At 47.8% G+C, this 16,682-nt stretch overlaps 1 protein-coding gene across 15 annotated transcripts in view; it reads right to left on the bottom strand.

The window, feature by feature from the left end:
• zmiz1a (zinc finger, MIZ-type containing 1a) overlaps positions 1-16,682 on the bottom strand; it is a 445,305-nt gene that overhangs the window by 310,665 nt on the left and 117,958 nt on the right. The window lies entirely within an intron of this gene.

Below are 16,682 nucleotides of genomic sequence, written 5' to 3' on the forward strand. Positions count from 1 at the left end.
AGTCTCTGTAAACAAAAAGACTTCCATTGCACTTTTCCCCCTCTCGTTGTAAACCCAAGCCCCCAGCTTTGGACAGTCCCACCCTGGGACAAAGACTCTGGCGACCCACCCTAACCACGTCCCCACCTTATTTTGTACAAAGATTTGGTAGAGGTTCACAGGGTCAACACTGAAGGCTCTTTCATCCGGGCTGGGGAAATAGAGATGAACGTGGATGCGGTTTCAGGACAAGTGGTCAATCATCGAGGCTGGGAAATGGCTGGAAGTCTCCGTCCCAGAGGATAGGAGGTGATCCATCATTAAATACCTTCTCAAGGTCGGGGTAGACAGATCTTTTGATTGGGGAAACGGAGGAGGATTATGAGGAGTGGGCGGGAACGTGAGGTCAAGACAAAAAGCTCAGCCAGGGTTGTATCAAACGGCAGTGTGGGGTCAAGATGGTCACATGACTGACTCCTGCTCCCCCCATTCGTTATGGAGCGGGTAATCCGCACATCACTGGGATTGCCACAGCTGAGAATCCAAGAGAGGGAAGGGAGTCTTTGCAAGGGCTACTAAACCCGACCATAGTGACTTGAAATGTTAACTCTGTTTCTCTTTCAGCAGATGCAGAGTTTCTCCAGCTCATTGTTTTCATTTCAGATTTCCAGTCTTTTTGTTTACATTTGGGTTTTCCTGACAGCTAACGTTGGTCACAAGGTCATTAACAGACTAGCTTTTAATTCCATGTTTTACGGAATTAAAATTTTACCAAACCCCACAGTGGGATTCGAAAACCATATCCCACACAATGTTATCTTGGGGCTCTGCATTACTAGTCCAGTTACCTTACTGGTATTTCACTTCCGCCCACCCCCTCTCTAACTACACACTTGAGCCCCTTTCCTCCCAGCAAACCCTAAAAAGTCCAGGAGATGCAACCTGTGCTGGAGGATTGGTCAAGGCCAGTAACATTAACTTCGAGTGACAGCCCAGCAGAGATAGCACCAGCAGCAAAGACTTGCACTTTATATAGTACCTCTCATGAGCCCAAAAAGAGGTTGGAGTCACCACGGGTGTTAAAGAAAGGGGTAGACAATATTTCCTCAAATCTCTTGCCTGTACACATGGTCACCAAAACACTGCAGAAATAAACAGCAAAGGAAGAAAAGCTGACCAATTTCCTCAATCATTCACGAATGTAGCTTCACTTGTTCACTGGAAGAAAACAGCAGGGCTGGTGGTGGGGGTGGAGGCTGCAGTTGTCGGAAGTAACTGGGAACATTTGCCTTAAAGCAGAGTAGGTGAAGGTGAGATTTATACTCAAAGTTCTGAGGGGTTTTGATGGGAGTGAACAGACAGAAACTCCACAGGCAGCAGAATCAGCAAGAGGAGGAGACAGGTCGAACATAACTGGGAAAACCACCAGACAGGAAAGGCAGTGAAGTTTTCTCCACTTCCATGCCCATAGAGAGTCGCTGCTTTCTTGAATGAAAGCACCACGGAAGAAGATTCAATACAAAGGATTCATAGTCAAAAAGGGGAAACAACAGTGCAATGGGGAAAGAGGCGAGGAGTGGGACAAACTGGATTTTTCCACAATCCTTTAAAAGGATGTTGAAGTTGCTGGCCATTTATTGCCCGTTCCCAACTGCCCTGCAGCCGATAGTGGTGGGGATACCTTCTTGAATCACAGCAGTCCATGCGGTAGCTACCTCCAGAGTGTCAAGGACAGAGTTCCAGGATTTTGAATGAGTGGGATATTGGGTCAAAGAGCTGGTATGGGCTCAATGGGCTGAATAGCCTCCTGTGATTGTGTGTGTGACAGAGCCACCTTTTACCAGCCTGGGCCAGGAAAGGTTTGGAGGGATGTGGGCCGGGTGCTGGCAGGTGGGACTAGATTGGGTTGGGATATCTGGTCAGCATGGACGGGTTGGACCGAAGGGTCTGTTTCCGTGCTGTACATCCCTATGACTCTATAAAAGGCAAATAAAAAACAGACACCAGAGAGCATAAAAAACTGAAATATTTGTGAAAGGTTTAATTTTATGACCCAAGTGTAATTGGAGCTGAGAGACAAACTTCCCTCGCTGTAACCTGCACCTTAAATCTTCCATTTCCCGGTGTTCCCATCGAGTGTGTTTAGTCAGTAACACATCAGCATTTGTGTGGATCGTCACTGTGGATGTGTACAGCTTGTTTTCATACCTTGTAGACAGACTCCTCCCAGTCTGGAAACACAGAGTGCTGCCCAGGCCAAACATGTTACTGTTCCTGCCAACTACTGTAAAGACTTCCAAATGAATAATAGGGTGGGGGTGGTGTGGGGAAAGGAAAATGTGTTGGAAGGCACAGCAACCAACACACACCAGGGCGCTCTTAGACTGAACTAACTGTTCACAATTATAGCAATGTGGAACACACTAGATTTGGGCTGGGCTGTGCAGCTTTTCAATTTGAGATTAATTCTTAAACTATTCGTGGCGTAAGTGGCAGGGTGGGGAAGAGAGTGGAATAGAATGTCAGAGGAGGGAAGAGAGAGGGGGGGAGAAGGAGGAAAGACAGAAGGGGAAGAGAGTGTGTGGGAGGGACAGAGAGACAATGAGGAGAGAGAGAGAGAGAGAATGGAGGGAGAATGGGGGAGAGGGGAGGGAGACAGAGCAAGAGAGAGTGTGGGTGGGGGGAGGGGGGGGGAGGGAAGCGAAAGGAGAGGTAGAAAAGAGAGACAGAGTGGGGAAGAGGGAAAGAGATAGAAGGGAGGGAGGTGAAGAGGCAAAAGAGGGAGGGGTAAAAGGCAAATGGTATGGGAGGGAGGTAGATAGATAGAGAGAATGAGATAGTGACATTGAGAAAAGAGAGAGACACATCGAGAGAGGGGAGAGGGAGAGGGAGATAGAAATGAACAGACCCAAGGGCTTTACTCAGCAGCGTGTCTAAACAGCCCCTAGTAACAAATCATTCATATTCCGAAGGGTGAGACATGCTTCCATACAGGATACACATTGGCTTTCCTTCCCGTCACATCAGGATCAACAATACTGCTCCATCACTCATTCTTAATATTCCAACAGACATGTGGAAAGAAAAGAAACGCTGAACTAGTCACTGGCTCTCGCTGGCTGTAGAATGAATACAATTGGAACTTTGTACAGTATTTGTCTGGGTGTCCTCCATGATTGGAATTCATTGTCTGCCGTAGGGATTCGAATGAGGTTCAATTACACGGCTGTGTTGATAAATCGGAGCTCTTCAGCGTTACTCTCCAGGCAGGGCAATTTTCTCCAGGTTGTTTTTCTGACATCCATTTGACCAAGTCTCAATAGAGAACAGACCGCTTAATGGGAACAGTGTCAAGATAAGGAGAAAGATTGCAATGTCCCAATCAGCATTCAACATCATAAGTAGTACTGAATCATGACAGTGTAGAAGAGGCCATTGGGTCCATCGTGCTTGCACTCGCCCTCTGAGAAGTGTAATTTAGTGCCTGTATTCAGCCTTCTCAGAACCCTGCATGTGGTTTTTACTTAAATGATCATCTATGGTCTCTTGAACACCTCAATTGGATCTGCATCCATTGCACCGCATCCCGGACCCTAATTACTTGCTATGTTAAACAGAATGCGAGTGTTCACTAAAGCCTGGAGGAATGAAGTTTTTAAATCAACAGAAAATGTTAACTCCTCCAAAAGCAAGTTTTCTCTTTTTCGATTTCCTATTGTCAGTCCACCATCCCAGCACTGCATCGATGACTCAGTTCACTGGTCATTTGTGTGTGCACGTGTGCGCAGGTGCAGGTGTTAAACCAAACTCCGAGAATGCAGAAACTTGCATCTTTCAGTCAGACTCATCGGTGAATAGGACCAGTACAAAAGGATGGTTTTACTTTCCCCTTCGCCAACTCAGCCAAAGGTAAACAGGAAGGCCAGTTCCCCTCCAACTATCAAGTGGAAATCGACTAAAATGGAATGGCTAGGCCAAGGTTAGGTCTCCTGGCAACTGCAACATTTTGTTTTCAATTCACTTGTGGACTTGAGCCTCACTAGCTGGGCCAGCATTTATTGCCCGTCCCTAGTTGCCCCTTGAGAAGGTGGGGGGTGAGCTGCCTTCTTGAACCGCTGCAGTCCACCTGCTGTGGGTTGACCCACAATGCTCTTAGAGAGAAAATTCCAGGACTTTGACCCAGTGACAGTGGAGGAACAGGGATATATTTCCAAGTCAGGATGGTGAGTGGCTTGGAGGGGAACCTGCAGGCGATGGAGTTTCCCACGTGTCTGCTGCCCTGGTCCTTCTAGATGGAAGTGGTCATGCATTTGGAAGGTGCTGTCTGAGGATTTCCAGTGAATTTTGGCAGTGCATCTTGGGCTGCTACTGGGCCACTAGAGCAATGCAGTTGACTCTAGATTGCTCTCTGAGCAATTAGAGATGGGCAATAAATACTGGCCTGGCCAGCAATGCCCACATCGCATGAATGAATACATTTTTAAAATATTAAGCTGGAGGGAAATGGCAACACAACATTGGAAAATGGCCGAAGGTGAAAAGCCGAGTTCCTCCTCTGCTTCCTTTAACTTCACATATTCCTCCGTTAAAAGAAGCTCACAAGCTTCAAGAGGGGCACACATTCATCCCCACCGCACCGATTCCTGCCATCAAATAGAGATGGGACACGTCACCTCAGCCCACTCCCCACACAGACAAAAACTAAGGCTGTGAAACCTCAACTGGGTAACCGCCCCTCTGCAGCCATGAGGGTCCCTTTAATGTGGCATCCTGAACACACACTTCACGGTATACCTTGGGGCTCTCGAGGGCTTGTTTGGTTCTCAGAGGCCGTCACAGAACAGTAAACTCTGACAAACCCCACGCAGCGAGGGCCCAGCTGGTTGCAGGCCTGTTCCAGAGTTGAAAAATGTGTTGCTGGAAAAGCACAGCAAGCCAGGCAGCATCTGAGGAGCAGGAGAAGCGACGTTTCGGGTGTAATCCCTTCTTCAGGGATGAGGCTGGTGTGCCAAGCGGGTTGAGATAAAAGATAGGGGGGAGGAAATTTGGGGGAGGGGCGATGGGAATATGTTAGGTGGAAGGTGGTGAGGGTGAGGGTGATAGGCCAGAGAGGGGGTGGGGGCGGAGAGGTCGGGAAGATGATTGCAGATCAAGAGGGCGGTGCTAAATCTGAGGGTTGGGACTGAGAAAAGGTGGGGGGAGGGGAAATGAGGAAGCTGGAGAAATCTGTATTCATCCCTTGTGGTTGGAGGGTTCCTAGGCGGAAGATGAGGCGCTCTTCCTCCAGGTGTCGTGTTGCCATGGTCTGGCGATGGAGGAGGCCAAGGACCTGCATGTCCTTGGTGGAGTGGGAGAGGGAGTTGAAGTGTTGAGCCACGGGGTGGTTGGGTTGGTTAGTGCGGGTGTCCCAGAGGTGTTCCTTGAAACGTTCCGCAAGTAGGCGGCCTGTCTCCCCAATGTATAGGAGGCCACATCGGGTGCAGCGGATACAGTAAATGGTGTGTGTGGAGGTGCAGGTGAATTTGCGACGGATATGGAAGGATCCCTTGGGGCCTTGGAGGGAAGTGAGGGGGAGGGGAGGTGTGGGCGCAGGTTTTGCACTTCTTGCAGTTGCAGGGGAAGGTGCCGGGAGTGGAGGTTGGGTTGGTGGGGGGTGTGGACCTGACGAGGGAGTCGCGAAGGGAGTGGTCTCTCCTGAACGCTGATAGGGGAGGAGAGGGAAATATATCCCTGGTGGTGGGGTCTGTCTGGAGATGGCGGAAATGACGGAGGATGATATGATGTATCCGGAGGTTGGTGGGGTGGAAGGTGAGGACCAGTGGGGTTCTGTCCTGGTGGCGATTGGAGGGGCGGGGTTCAAGGGCGGAGGTGCGGTGGAGAGCGTCCCCCACCATGTCAGAGGGGACCGTGTCGGAGAGGAAATTGCGGTCTTTGAAGAAGGAGGCCATTTGAGTTGTTCGGTAGTGGAATTGGTCCTCCTGGGAGCAGATGCGGCAGAGGTGGAGGAATTGGGAATATAGGATGGCGTTTTTACAGGGGGCAGGGTGGGAGGAGGTGTAATCTAGGTAGCTGTGGGAGTCGGTCGGTCGGTTTGTAGTAAATGTCTGTGTTGAGTCGGTCGCCCGAGATAGAAATGGAAAGGTCTAGGAAGGGGAGGGAGGAGTCTGAGACGGTCCAGGTGAATTTGAGGTCAGGGTGGAAGGTGTTAGTAAAGTGGATGAACTGTTCAACCTCCTCGTGGGAGCACGAGGCAGCGCCGATACAGTCATCGATGTAGCGGAGGAAAAGGTGGGGGGGTGGTGCCAGTGTAGCCGCGGAAGATGGATTGTTCCACATATCCTACGAAGAGGCAGGCATAGCTGGGGCCCATGTGGGTGCCCATGGCTACTCCTTTGGTTTGGAGGAAGTGGGAGGATTGGAAAGAGAAGTTAAGAGTGAGGACCAGTTCAGTCAGTCGAAGGAGGGTGTCAGTGGAAGGGTACTGGTTGGTACGGCGGGAAAGAAAGAAGTGAAGGGCTTGGAGGCCTTTGTGATGGGGGATGGAAGTGTATAGGGACTGGATGTCCATGGTGAAGATAAGGCGTTGGGGGCTGGGGAAGTGAAAATCATGGAGGTGGTGGAGGGCGTGGGTGGTGTCCTGAACGTAGGTGGGGGGTTCTTGGACTAAGGGGGACGGGACCATGTCGAGGTATGCAGAGATGAGTTCGGTGGGGCAGGAGCAGGCCGAGACAATGGGTCGGCTGGGGCAGTCAGGTTTGTGGATTTTAGACAGGAGGTAGAAACGGGTGGTGCGGGGTTGTGGGACTATGAGGTTGGAGGCGGTGGATGGGAGATCCCCTGAGGTGATGAGGTTATGGATGGTCTGGGAGATGATGGTTTGGTGGTGGGAGCTGGGGTCATGGTCAAGGGGGGCAGTAGGAGGAGATGTCCGCGAGTTGGCGTTTAGCCTCAGCAATGTAAAGATTGGTGTGCCAAACTACCACTGCGCCTCCCTTGTCTGCCGGTTTGATAGTGAGGTTGGGGTTGGAACGGAGGGAGTGGAGGGCTGCACGTTCCGAGGGTGAGAGGTTGGTGTGGGTGAGAGAGGTGGAGAGGTTGAGGCGGTTAATGTCGCGGCGGCAGTTGGCTATGAAGAGATCGAGGGCGGGTAAGAGGCCAGCATAGGGTGTCCAGGTGGATGGGGTGTGTTGGAGGCAGGAGAAGGGGTCGTCAGAGGGTGGGCGAGAATCCTGGTTGAAGAAGTAGATGCGGAGGCGAAGGCGGTGGAAGAGTCCACTTGGGAGCTTGCTGTGTACAGAACAGCCGCTGTCTTTCCTACAGCACGATAATGACTAGTGCTGACTGGAATTGGGCTTCGTTAGCCAAATCAGCATCTACTGTGTGTCCCTAAGTAGCTTTGAGGTTAGAGCATAGAAGATGGCAGTTTAGAGTCAACCACATTGTGGTGGTCCTGGAGTCACCTGGAAGCTAATTTCCTTCCATCATTCAATCAGATGAGCATTTAAAGCAAAATTAATCATGGTCACTATTACCACAGCTGTTTATTCCAGATGCTTCCCCTTGTGGGGCATTCTAGGACGAGAGATCATAGGATAAGGGGTAGCAAATTTAAAACAGAGTTGAGGAGACACTACTTAGAATCGTAGAGACGTACAATGTGGAAACAGAGCCTTCGGTCCATCTCGTCCATGCCGACCAGATATCTTAACCTAATCTAGTCCCATTTGCCAGCACTTGGCCCATATCCCTCTAAACCCTTCCTATTCATATACCCATCCAGACATCGTTTAAATGCTGTAATTGTACCAACCTCCACCACTTCCTCTGGCAGCTCATTCCATTCTCCCAATGGGCTGTGAATCTGTGGAATTTGCTACCCCAAAGTGCAGTGGATGCTGGGACAGTGAGTAAACTCAAGGTGATGTTACAGGTTTTTAACTGGCAATGGGTTGAAGGGTGATGGGGAGAAGGCAGGAATATGGGGATGAGGAGCATATCAGCCATGATCAAGTGGTGGAGCACACTCGATGGGCCAAATGGCCTTATGAATTATTTGTATTGAAATTTGCACTGAAAGTTGGATCGAGCTCTTAAGGATAGTGGAATCAAGGGTTATGGGGATAAGGCAGGAAGAGGATACTGATTGAGGTCGATCAGCCATGATCGTAATGAATGGTGGTGCTGGCTCAAAGGGCAGAATGGCCTACTCCTACACCTGTTGTCTATCTCACCACCTGCCGTGATGGCATTGAAACCCGTGTCCCCAGACATCTGATTTACTAACGCGTTGATATTGCCACCAAAACACCAACTCCACTTACCAGGTTATGTAATCACTTGGAAAAACACATGGGGACACCTGGAGGTCGTGCAAGATTGTGTATCAGGGCAGGCCTTTCATGCGGAATTCAGTTCGGCTCAGGGGCAGCAATCTCACGTCCCAGTGCAAAAGGTGTGGATTTGTAACGAGGGGCTTTCTGGGAACTGACACACTCCAGGTTCACACTCGCTCACCCAATAGACTCGGAGGAGATTTACTGGCTCTGAGGAAATGCAATAGCGACGGCAGCAGAATTCACTCAATCAACGGTGAGTGGTTTCAGATGAGTGAGCTTGATTTTCAAAAGGATTAGTGGCAATTAAAGAAAGAGCAGTTGGAAGAATCATCATCAGCTGATGCCCCATCACCCCCAGTTCCTTCTGGGGGAAGCAATGTTAATTTATGCTTCCATAGTGCGACCTTTGTATTATTAGTTCTGAACACAACTCCCATCAGGGACAGTAATCAAGGACAAGTCAAAGCTGAGGATGCAGAGATGGGATTTTTCTCAACAATTATTAAATTCTTCCAGGGAGGGTTCCTATGTTGCTCTAATCAGATCTTTCCCCTGTGTAACCAGCTCACTGGTTTCTGTAGCTTCTTTATCTGACTATCACTCTTCACCAAGTATAGCACAGGTCCGAGTACGAACTGCACCCTGATCATTCGCTGATGACACTTTACACAGATCCTCTGGCAATCTCAAAGAAGCAAACAACAACATTCTGCATTCACATGGTGCTTTTGATGTGATAAAATATGCAAAGCCACTTCACCGGTCTATTACGAAACACTGAGGAGTTAATAAGACAGGTGATCAAGGGCTCAAAAAGGTCTTAGGAGTATCGAAGCCAAAAAGGTGGAGATGTTCAGGAAAGGAATTCCAGAGCTTAGGGCTTTAGTTGTTGAAGAGGCAATGGCCTAATGGTGTTCTCATTCGACTATGAATCCAGAAACCCAAAATAAATGTTCAGGGAACCTGGGTTCGAATCCCACCACAGCAGGTGGTAGAATTTGAATTCAATTTTTTAAACTATCTGGAATTAAGAGTCGACTAATGACCATGAATCCATTGTTGATTGTTGGAAAAACCTCTCCGTTTCACTCATGTCCTTCAGAGGAGGAAAATCGGCCGTCCTTACCTGGTCTGGCCTACATGTGACTCCAGAGCCACAGCAATGTGGTTGATTCTCAAGTACCCTCTGCAATGGCCTAGCAAGCCACTCAGTTGTAGAAAGTCACAGCAACTACTGTAGAGTGCAGCGGTTCAAGGCGGCAGCTCCCCACCACCTTCTCAAGGGCAAATAGGGATGGGCTATCAATGCTGGCCAGCCAGCGATGCCCCAAAAGTCCTACAAATGAATTTTTTTTTAATTTTTGAAAAAAAAAGAGAGACTCCTGGCAGTTGCGGAGCAAGTAGAGGTTGGTATCCACAAGGAGACAGAATGGGATGAGAGCAGAGAGACATAGCCTCACTGATATGGAACCCACACTGGACAACCTGATGAGAAAATGTATCATTCTTCCAGGTAAAGATGAGGAATACTTTTTTTAAGAAATAAAAGGTTTTGGGGATAGTTCTACTGCTGATCAATTTTCAACCTTTTAATGCAAGCAGTCCAGCCAGTTACCTTTTCCACTCCCAACTTCCCCTCCACTACTGCAAACGAAACACAACAAACTTATCGAGCCGGACCTGTCTTGGCATTACTGTTGGTTACACCAGACCGTGGGGTGGGGAGGTGGGGGGGGGGGGGGGGGGGGGGGGGGGGGGGGGGGGGCTCAGTCGAGCTGACCACGATAGAAATCAGTTTAGAATTCTGCCACAAACACACGTGCGCACAGTTACTTCCTCAGCCTCTCCCACTCACAAACATGCACATGTGCAATCCCACGTCAATCCAAACGCGCGCACACAAACACACGCACAAATCTGTGCCTCTTTTAACACAGCTCACTCACAAGGGAGCAACATTTGGAAAATAGCTCCTACCACTGTCCTCAAAATCACTCTCTTGATAGCAAACCTCGGACACAAGAGGTATTGCACAGAATGGAAGATAGACTTGCATTTATATGGCACCTTTCACAACCACCAGACATCTCCGAGCACTTGACAGCCAATGAACCATTTCTTTTTGGAGAGTGTTACAATGTAGAAACGTGACACTCAAACTGCGCACGGTGAGCTTCCACAAACAGCAATGTGCCAAATGGCCAGATCATCCGATTTTAGCCAAGTTTAAGGAAAGATAAATATCAACCAGGAAGAACTTCCACACTCTTCAGGAATACCACCAGGCACATGGAGTTGTATGCCACCACCTCTCCTCTCAGTTGCACAGGCCGGTCAACACAGCCAGCGGCAAATCCAACATGAAGTTGGTGAAAGCGACCAGATTGAAAGCGACCAGATCCCGGAACCTGCCTAGCTGCTGGCTGCACACTGGGAGAAGAGGTCAGACGTGCAGAGGTTTGCAGTGTGTCCATGGGTGTGGAAAGGCGCGAGAGAAACTCAAAAATAAATAATATGTCGACCAATTGTCGGACTGCACCACTGCAGCTCAAGTGGCCGATTTACAGAAGTCACAATATTGTGCCACAATGTACGTTTGGCCCTGCCTGGTCAGTGAGCCGTAATCATAATGTGTCAGGCCTATATTAGTAGTTTCAACAGTCAACTCCATCACCGCATTACTGTGACTGGTAAACATTTATGGCATTTATTAAGTTTGTTGGCACTCAAAAACCAAGCACTCCCAACAGGACTGAATCTAATTAACCGGTCCTGAAATGCAGAAACCAATTAGATTCGCAAATCACCAATTTTCACAGATTGCACAAGCAAAAGTTCATATTGTGTCTTGCGTTCCTTCCCGTTTTAATTAATAGTGACTTGGCTAAACAACGCAGACAATTAGCAGAGGGCCAAACCAGCTTCTCCCACAGGAGGTCTGCTGTGTTCTCCCAGCCCCCGAACGAAAGGCTACTCTCTGCATCCCACCGCCTGCTTCTCGAGTCTCAGGAAATCCTACAGCAAACATTCCAGCTCTCCGGGCAGCTTGAGGCACACGTGTGAGACTATCAGCCTCGGTTCTGCTGTCCTGTATTGACAGGGTGCATTGCTGTTGGTAGTGACTCCCTACCCTAAACACGGACCTTGGCCCTGTCAGATTACGAGCGGGTTTGTTCCTTGTTCGACATTCCAATTGGCACTTCAGCACAAAAAACTTAGTTTATGCCCCTGGAAACTAGTAATTTTTGGGACATTTGGTATCATGCAGACTTGCCAGAAGTGCACAGCGTTCCTGAGACACTCTAAGCTAAGAAACTTACATCCAGAACACTCGAAGCTGTCTTGTTCCCCAGAAGTAAACATTTCCGCACATTGTCCAACCTATTCATTTAAAAGGGTTGTTTAGGAGCCTCCTTTTCTGGGAAGACAAACGTCTTCCAATACTGCACTGCACCACTGAGGGAGTGCAGCCCTGTCAGGGGCACTACATTTTCACAGACTTAAATTGCGGCTGCAGACTGCTCTCTTACCTATAAGTCAATATTAAAAAAAAAGTGTCTGTGGGGTTTACTTAACTCCGTCGGCTAGATGGCTGGTTTGTAGGTCAGATTGTGCAGTTGGAGTGGTGCTGGAAGGGCGCAAGAGGTCAGGCTTTTGCCCGAAACGTCGAGTTTCCTGCTCCTCGGATGCTGCCTGACCTGCTGTGCTTTTCCAGCACCACTCTGATCTAGACTCTGATCTCCAGCATCTGCAATCCTCACGTTTGCCTAGCAAGAGTGTGCAGTGCAATCCAAATTCTGATGGAGTTGAAGTCAAAGCCTGCTCTGGGCCTCATACAGAAATGGAAAACAAAAAAAAAGTGTCTCATCATGAACATGTGCCCAGAATTTCCCTCAAGAAACGTGAGTGTTAACTTGGTCAGGATTCGGATTGCACCGCACACCCTTGTGTTGCTAATCTGATCTACAAACTAGCCATCTGAGTTAAGTAGAGGCTAACACTAGCCCACCCTCGTTCAAATAGTGCCTTCGGAGTTCTGACTTCCAAAACAAGAGCGCAGGCGGGAATCTGGATTTAATATTTATCTATGAGCCAACAGTAGCAACAGGCAGACAGACAGCCAACCTGTCATTATCGCATGGCACTGTAGGTGGAAATTTGCTGTGTACAGGTTGGCTGCTGTGTATCATCTATTAAAACAATGACTGGACTAGGAAAGTATTTCAGCACCTGCAAAAGACAATACAGAACTGTTTAAGTTACTGTTCAGTTAGTTAAGTTACTGTGCCATTTCTTTCAGGCATCTGAAAATGAGGTTCAACATTTGACCATGCTGGTGAAAGCTTGGTTATAGCGAGATGGTATTTGCAACGTACCAGTGTCTGTGAGGGTGAGTCAATGCTTCACTTCAGTCTTGAAAGGTTAAGATCACACAGTAGGAGACATGTGAGCTGACACATTCAGACAGCCACTCTCATGATAGGATCACTCCGCGTAGGAGCATTAAAACACCTCATGGCTGTGAATGCAAACACTCCACTGGCCTAATGAGTGCAGCTCCAACAGTCTCAGGAATCTCGACACCATCCTGACAGAGTAGCCCACTTGACTGGCACCCCACTAACCACCTTCAACTAATACTCGCTCCATCACTGGTGCACAGTTTCGGCTGCATGTACCATTTACAAGATGCACTGCAGCAACTCTCCAAGGTTCCCTTAACATCACCTTCCAAAACCCACAACCTCCACCATCTGGACACATATGGGAACATCACCATCCACAGGCTGCCTTCCACCCACATACCATTCTGATTGTGGTGACTTTACTGCTGTTCTTCCATTAAAACTTCTTTCCTCGTGGTGTTGTGGGTAGACTTGCATCAAATGGACCTGCAGTGATTAAAGGCGGCAGACCACCTTCTGAATGTCATTTAAACCCAGTTTTGGGGACGCCCACTTATCTCTCACAGCCATGCATGGCCAGAAGAGGAACACGTAACAGGGTCACTGAGAACACGATCACTAACACGTCAAACGGCATCTCGCATTGGGACTACATCGAGATAATGCAGGAATGGCAGAGTCTAAATCCTGGAAAACCTTCCCTAACAGGACTGTGGAGATACCCACACTATAAAGGATTCAATGGCTCACCACTGATATTTCGGGATGTTGACTTAGCCAACCCAAACTTCCCACCCCAGGAACGGATTAAAATGAAGCAATGGAGGCATTTTGCAGAGAACGCTTCATGAATGTATATTGGACAGGTTGTGGTTTTGATAGGATAAGGAAGGGTACCAATAAAGACTGGGCAATAATTGTGGCCTAGAGGGCAACACCCACTTCTATTGACCAAAGAGAAAAAAATTAACTAATCAAGAACATGCCCATTGATCAGATACAACAGTCCATTCTGGTCAATATTAATTCCACTGTTATTTCCTGGAATAAACCAAGTGGGTGAAGTGAGAGAAGGGAGAAACTGATGTCAGAGAAATTGTTAATTGCACAAAGTTTGTCAAATCATGCACTGACTTCACAGACCAGCTCATCATTTATATTAAACCTCTCACTGTTTCAATTACTTCACCTGATAAAGAGATTTCCTTTTAACTCTCAACAACCATTGATGAAAGGCATTCCCTGCGGGCTGGCTTTAATTAAATTGTAAACCCATTTATCCAAACGGGTTTATGACTGTGTCACCATCACACAAAGGGAAAGCTTTTCCCCTCTCCTTCAGGTCTACGAACTTGAAACACATTGCTCACAAACTGTTTATTTTACTCTTTGTGGCTCAGGAGAAAAATGGGGTCAAGGGGTAACAGATAATCTTTGGTTCATCACGGTGCCTTTCAAAAGATACACAATAAATTGGAAATGTCAAACAGTCTAATCGGGGAATTCTGTGCGTGCGATACCTGGAAGGAACCTTCAGATACCTGAGCCAATTGGAAATTAAGGCATAAATTATTAGTTGAGAAGAATGATAATTATTAATTACTGTTTACGCCTGTGTCACAGGCACATCCCGAAGGAACACCACATAATGAGCCATGTAGGGTTTAAATTAGAGTACATTTCTCTTCTGTTTTCCACTTTTGGGGATGGATTCAGCTGGAAAATAGCAGATTTGGGAAGACAAGAGAATGTGAAAGCTTCATGGGTCCAATTATCGCTCCATCATTTGCAAACCACCCAACCGCTGGCTCCACCATTTCATCCGGCAAGGCACAGTGGGATTAAAGCTACTTCTCAAAGCTCCAAAAGGCCATTCCAATTCTCCATTGTGGATTAGCCGCGGGAAATGCAATGGTTACACAGAAAGTGGAAGGGGGTTGGGTATGGGTGGGATGCTCTTCGGAAGGTCATTGCAGACTTGAGGGGCCAAATGGTCTGCTTCCACACAGTAGGGATTCTACTATTTGTCCACCCTGGGTTCTGGTGTGCCATCTTCCTCCCAGTCCAAGCTGCTATTATATTGATACAGACATGGACCTCACTCAATACAAGTCCATTTGCATCAACCACCTTGCTCTTCCCTCAAAGCCATTTTGACACATTAAATGTCTTCTTTTAAGCAGAGAGTGCCTCTTCTTATCCTTACTTTCCTTCACAAACCACCAGATTCTTAGGGGATTAGAGTTTTAGATAGTAGTGACATAGGTCAATAATTTATATCTGTTTACTTATACTCCAATTATTCGTAAGAAATAACACATCCTTATGATAAATTGTGGGCGGCACGGTGGTTAGCACTGCTGCCTCACAGCGCCAGAGACCCGGGTTCAATTCCCGCCTCAGGTGACTCTCTATGTGGAGTTTGCGCATTCGCCCTGTGTCTGCATGGGTTTCCTCCGGGTGCTCCGGTTTCCTCCCACAGTCCAAAAATGTGCAGGTTAGGGTGGATTGGCCAAGTTAAATTGCCCGGTGTTAGATGCAGGGGTAAATGTAGGAGAATGGGTCTGGGTGGGTTGCGCTTCGGTGGGTCGGTGTGGACTTGTTGGGCCGAAGGGCCTGTTTCCACACTGTAAGTAATCTAATCTAATCTAAATCTAATCTAATCTACATGAACAGGAAACGAGCAGAGGGATAGAAACAGCACATGGCTAATACCTTGTGGGTCTAAATAAGGATTAGAATTGACATAGATTTGGTGGGCCGAAGGACCTGTTCCTGTGCTGTATAAATAATTATTCTCGTTTAGCACAGAAACCTGGTGCATGCTACCCACCTTGGTCTGAATATCAGGTAATTTGGGGTACTATGCATACCTTGACAAAGATCATTCATAGTCTAGACTAGAGTGGTGCTGGAAAAGCACAGCAGGTCAGGCAGCAACCGAGGAGCAGGAAAATCGACGTTTCGGATGCTGCCTGACCTGCTGTGCTTTTCCAGCACCACTCTAATCTAGACTCTGGTTTCCAGCATCTGCAGTCCTTGTTTTTAACCAAAAGGACTTTCATGTTTGGTATGACCCCAGGAGTAATGCGGATTGACTACAGTGTGTAACCTTGGTGGGTTGTGTCACATCAAGGGTCACAGGAATCTTCTGGACAGGGGAGAGGTAGGAGAGAGAGTCGGGGTCAAATTGCCTACAAAAGATAGACGCTGAGAGACTGACCAAGGCAAATATCCCAAATCTTTGCTCTCACCTATTGTTAGGAGAAAGTGAGGACTGCAGATGCTGGAGATCAGAGCTGAAAAATGTGTTGCTGGAAAAGCACAGCAGGTCAGGCAGCATCCAAAGAGGAGAATCGATGTTTCGGACATAAGCCTGAAGAAGGGCTTATGCCCGAAACATCGATTCTCCTGCTCCTTGGATGCTGCCTGACCTGCTGCGCGTTTCTCGCCTATTGTAAGCTGGGGAGGTGCACAAAAATCAGGAAAAAAACAAAATAGCTGACTGGAAGTGGCACTTTTGTTCATCCCACTGTTGTCAATAGCGAAGGGAAGCCAAACCTCTGAAACTACTTCCGAAATAGGATTTGCACTTCAGAAAGAGAAAAATCTGTTTTCCAACAGTATGACAGTAATCTGTGGATTACAATCAAACACACACTCGACAGTCACCAACAGCAATGTAAACCACAAGCCACACTTTGAAAATAAAAACTGGCATGTCTGAAAATAAAACATTTCCCTCTTCCAAAACAGGCACTTCAAATGCTGACATGTCCCATAGTCATAGATCTTTATGCTTCTCAAACAGGATCAGCATCAGCTCAGAGCTAATCCCACCAAAAGTTTCCCGTTAACTGGGATTGGCCTGTGGAAAATTACTGAAATTTAAGTTTGCGTCCTGAACCTTCAGTCACCATCACAACGGAGTGTCCCCTTTCTGCAAAGCTCTTGGCCAATT

Source organism: Chiloscyllium plagiosum, unplaced genomic scaffold, assembly GCF_037043375.1.
Source record: "Chiloscyllium plagiosum isolate Xiang-an unplaced genomic scaffold, Cpla_swu_hap1 HiC_scaffold_43, whole genome shotgun sequence".
Classification (NCBI taxonomy): Eukaryota; Metazoa; Chordata; class Chondrichthyes; order Orectolobiformes; family Hemiscylliidae; genus Chiloscyllium; species Chiloscyllium plagiosum.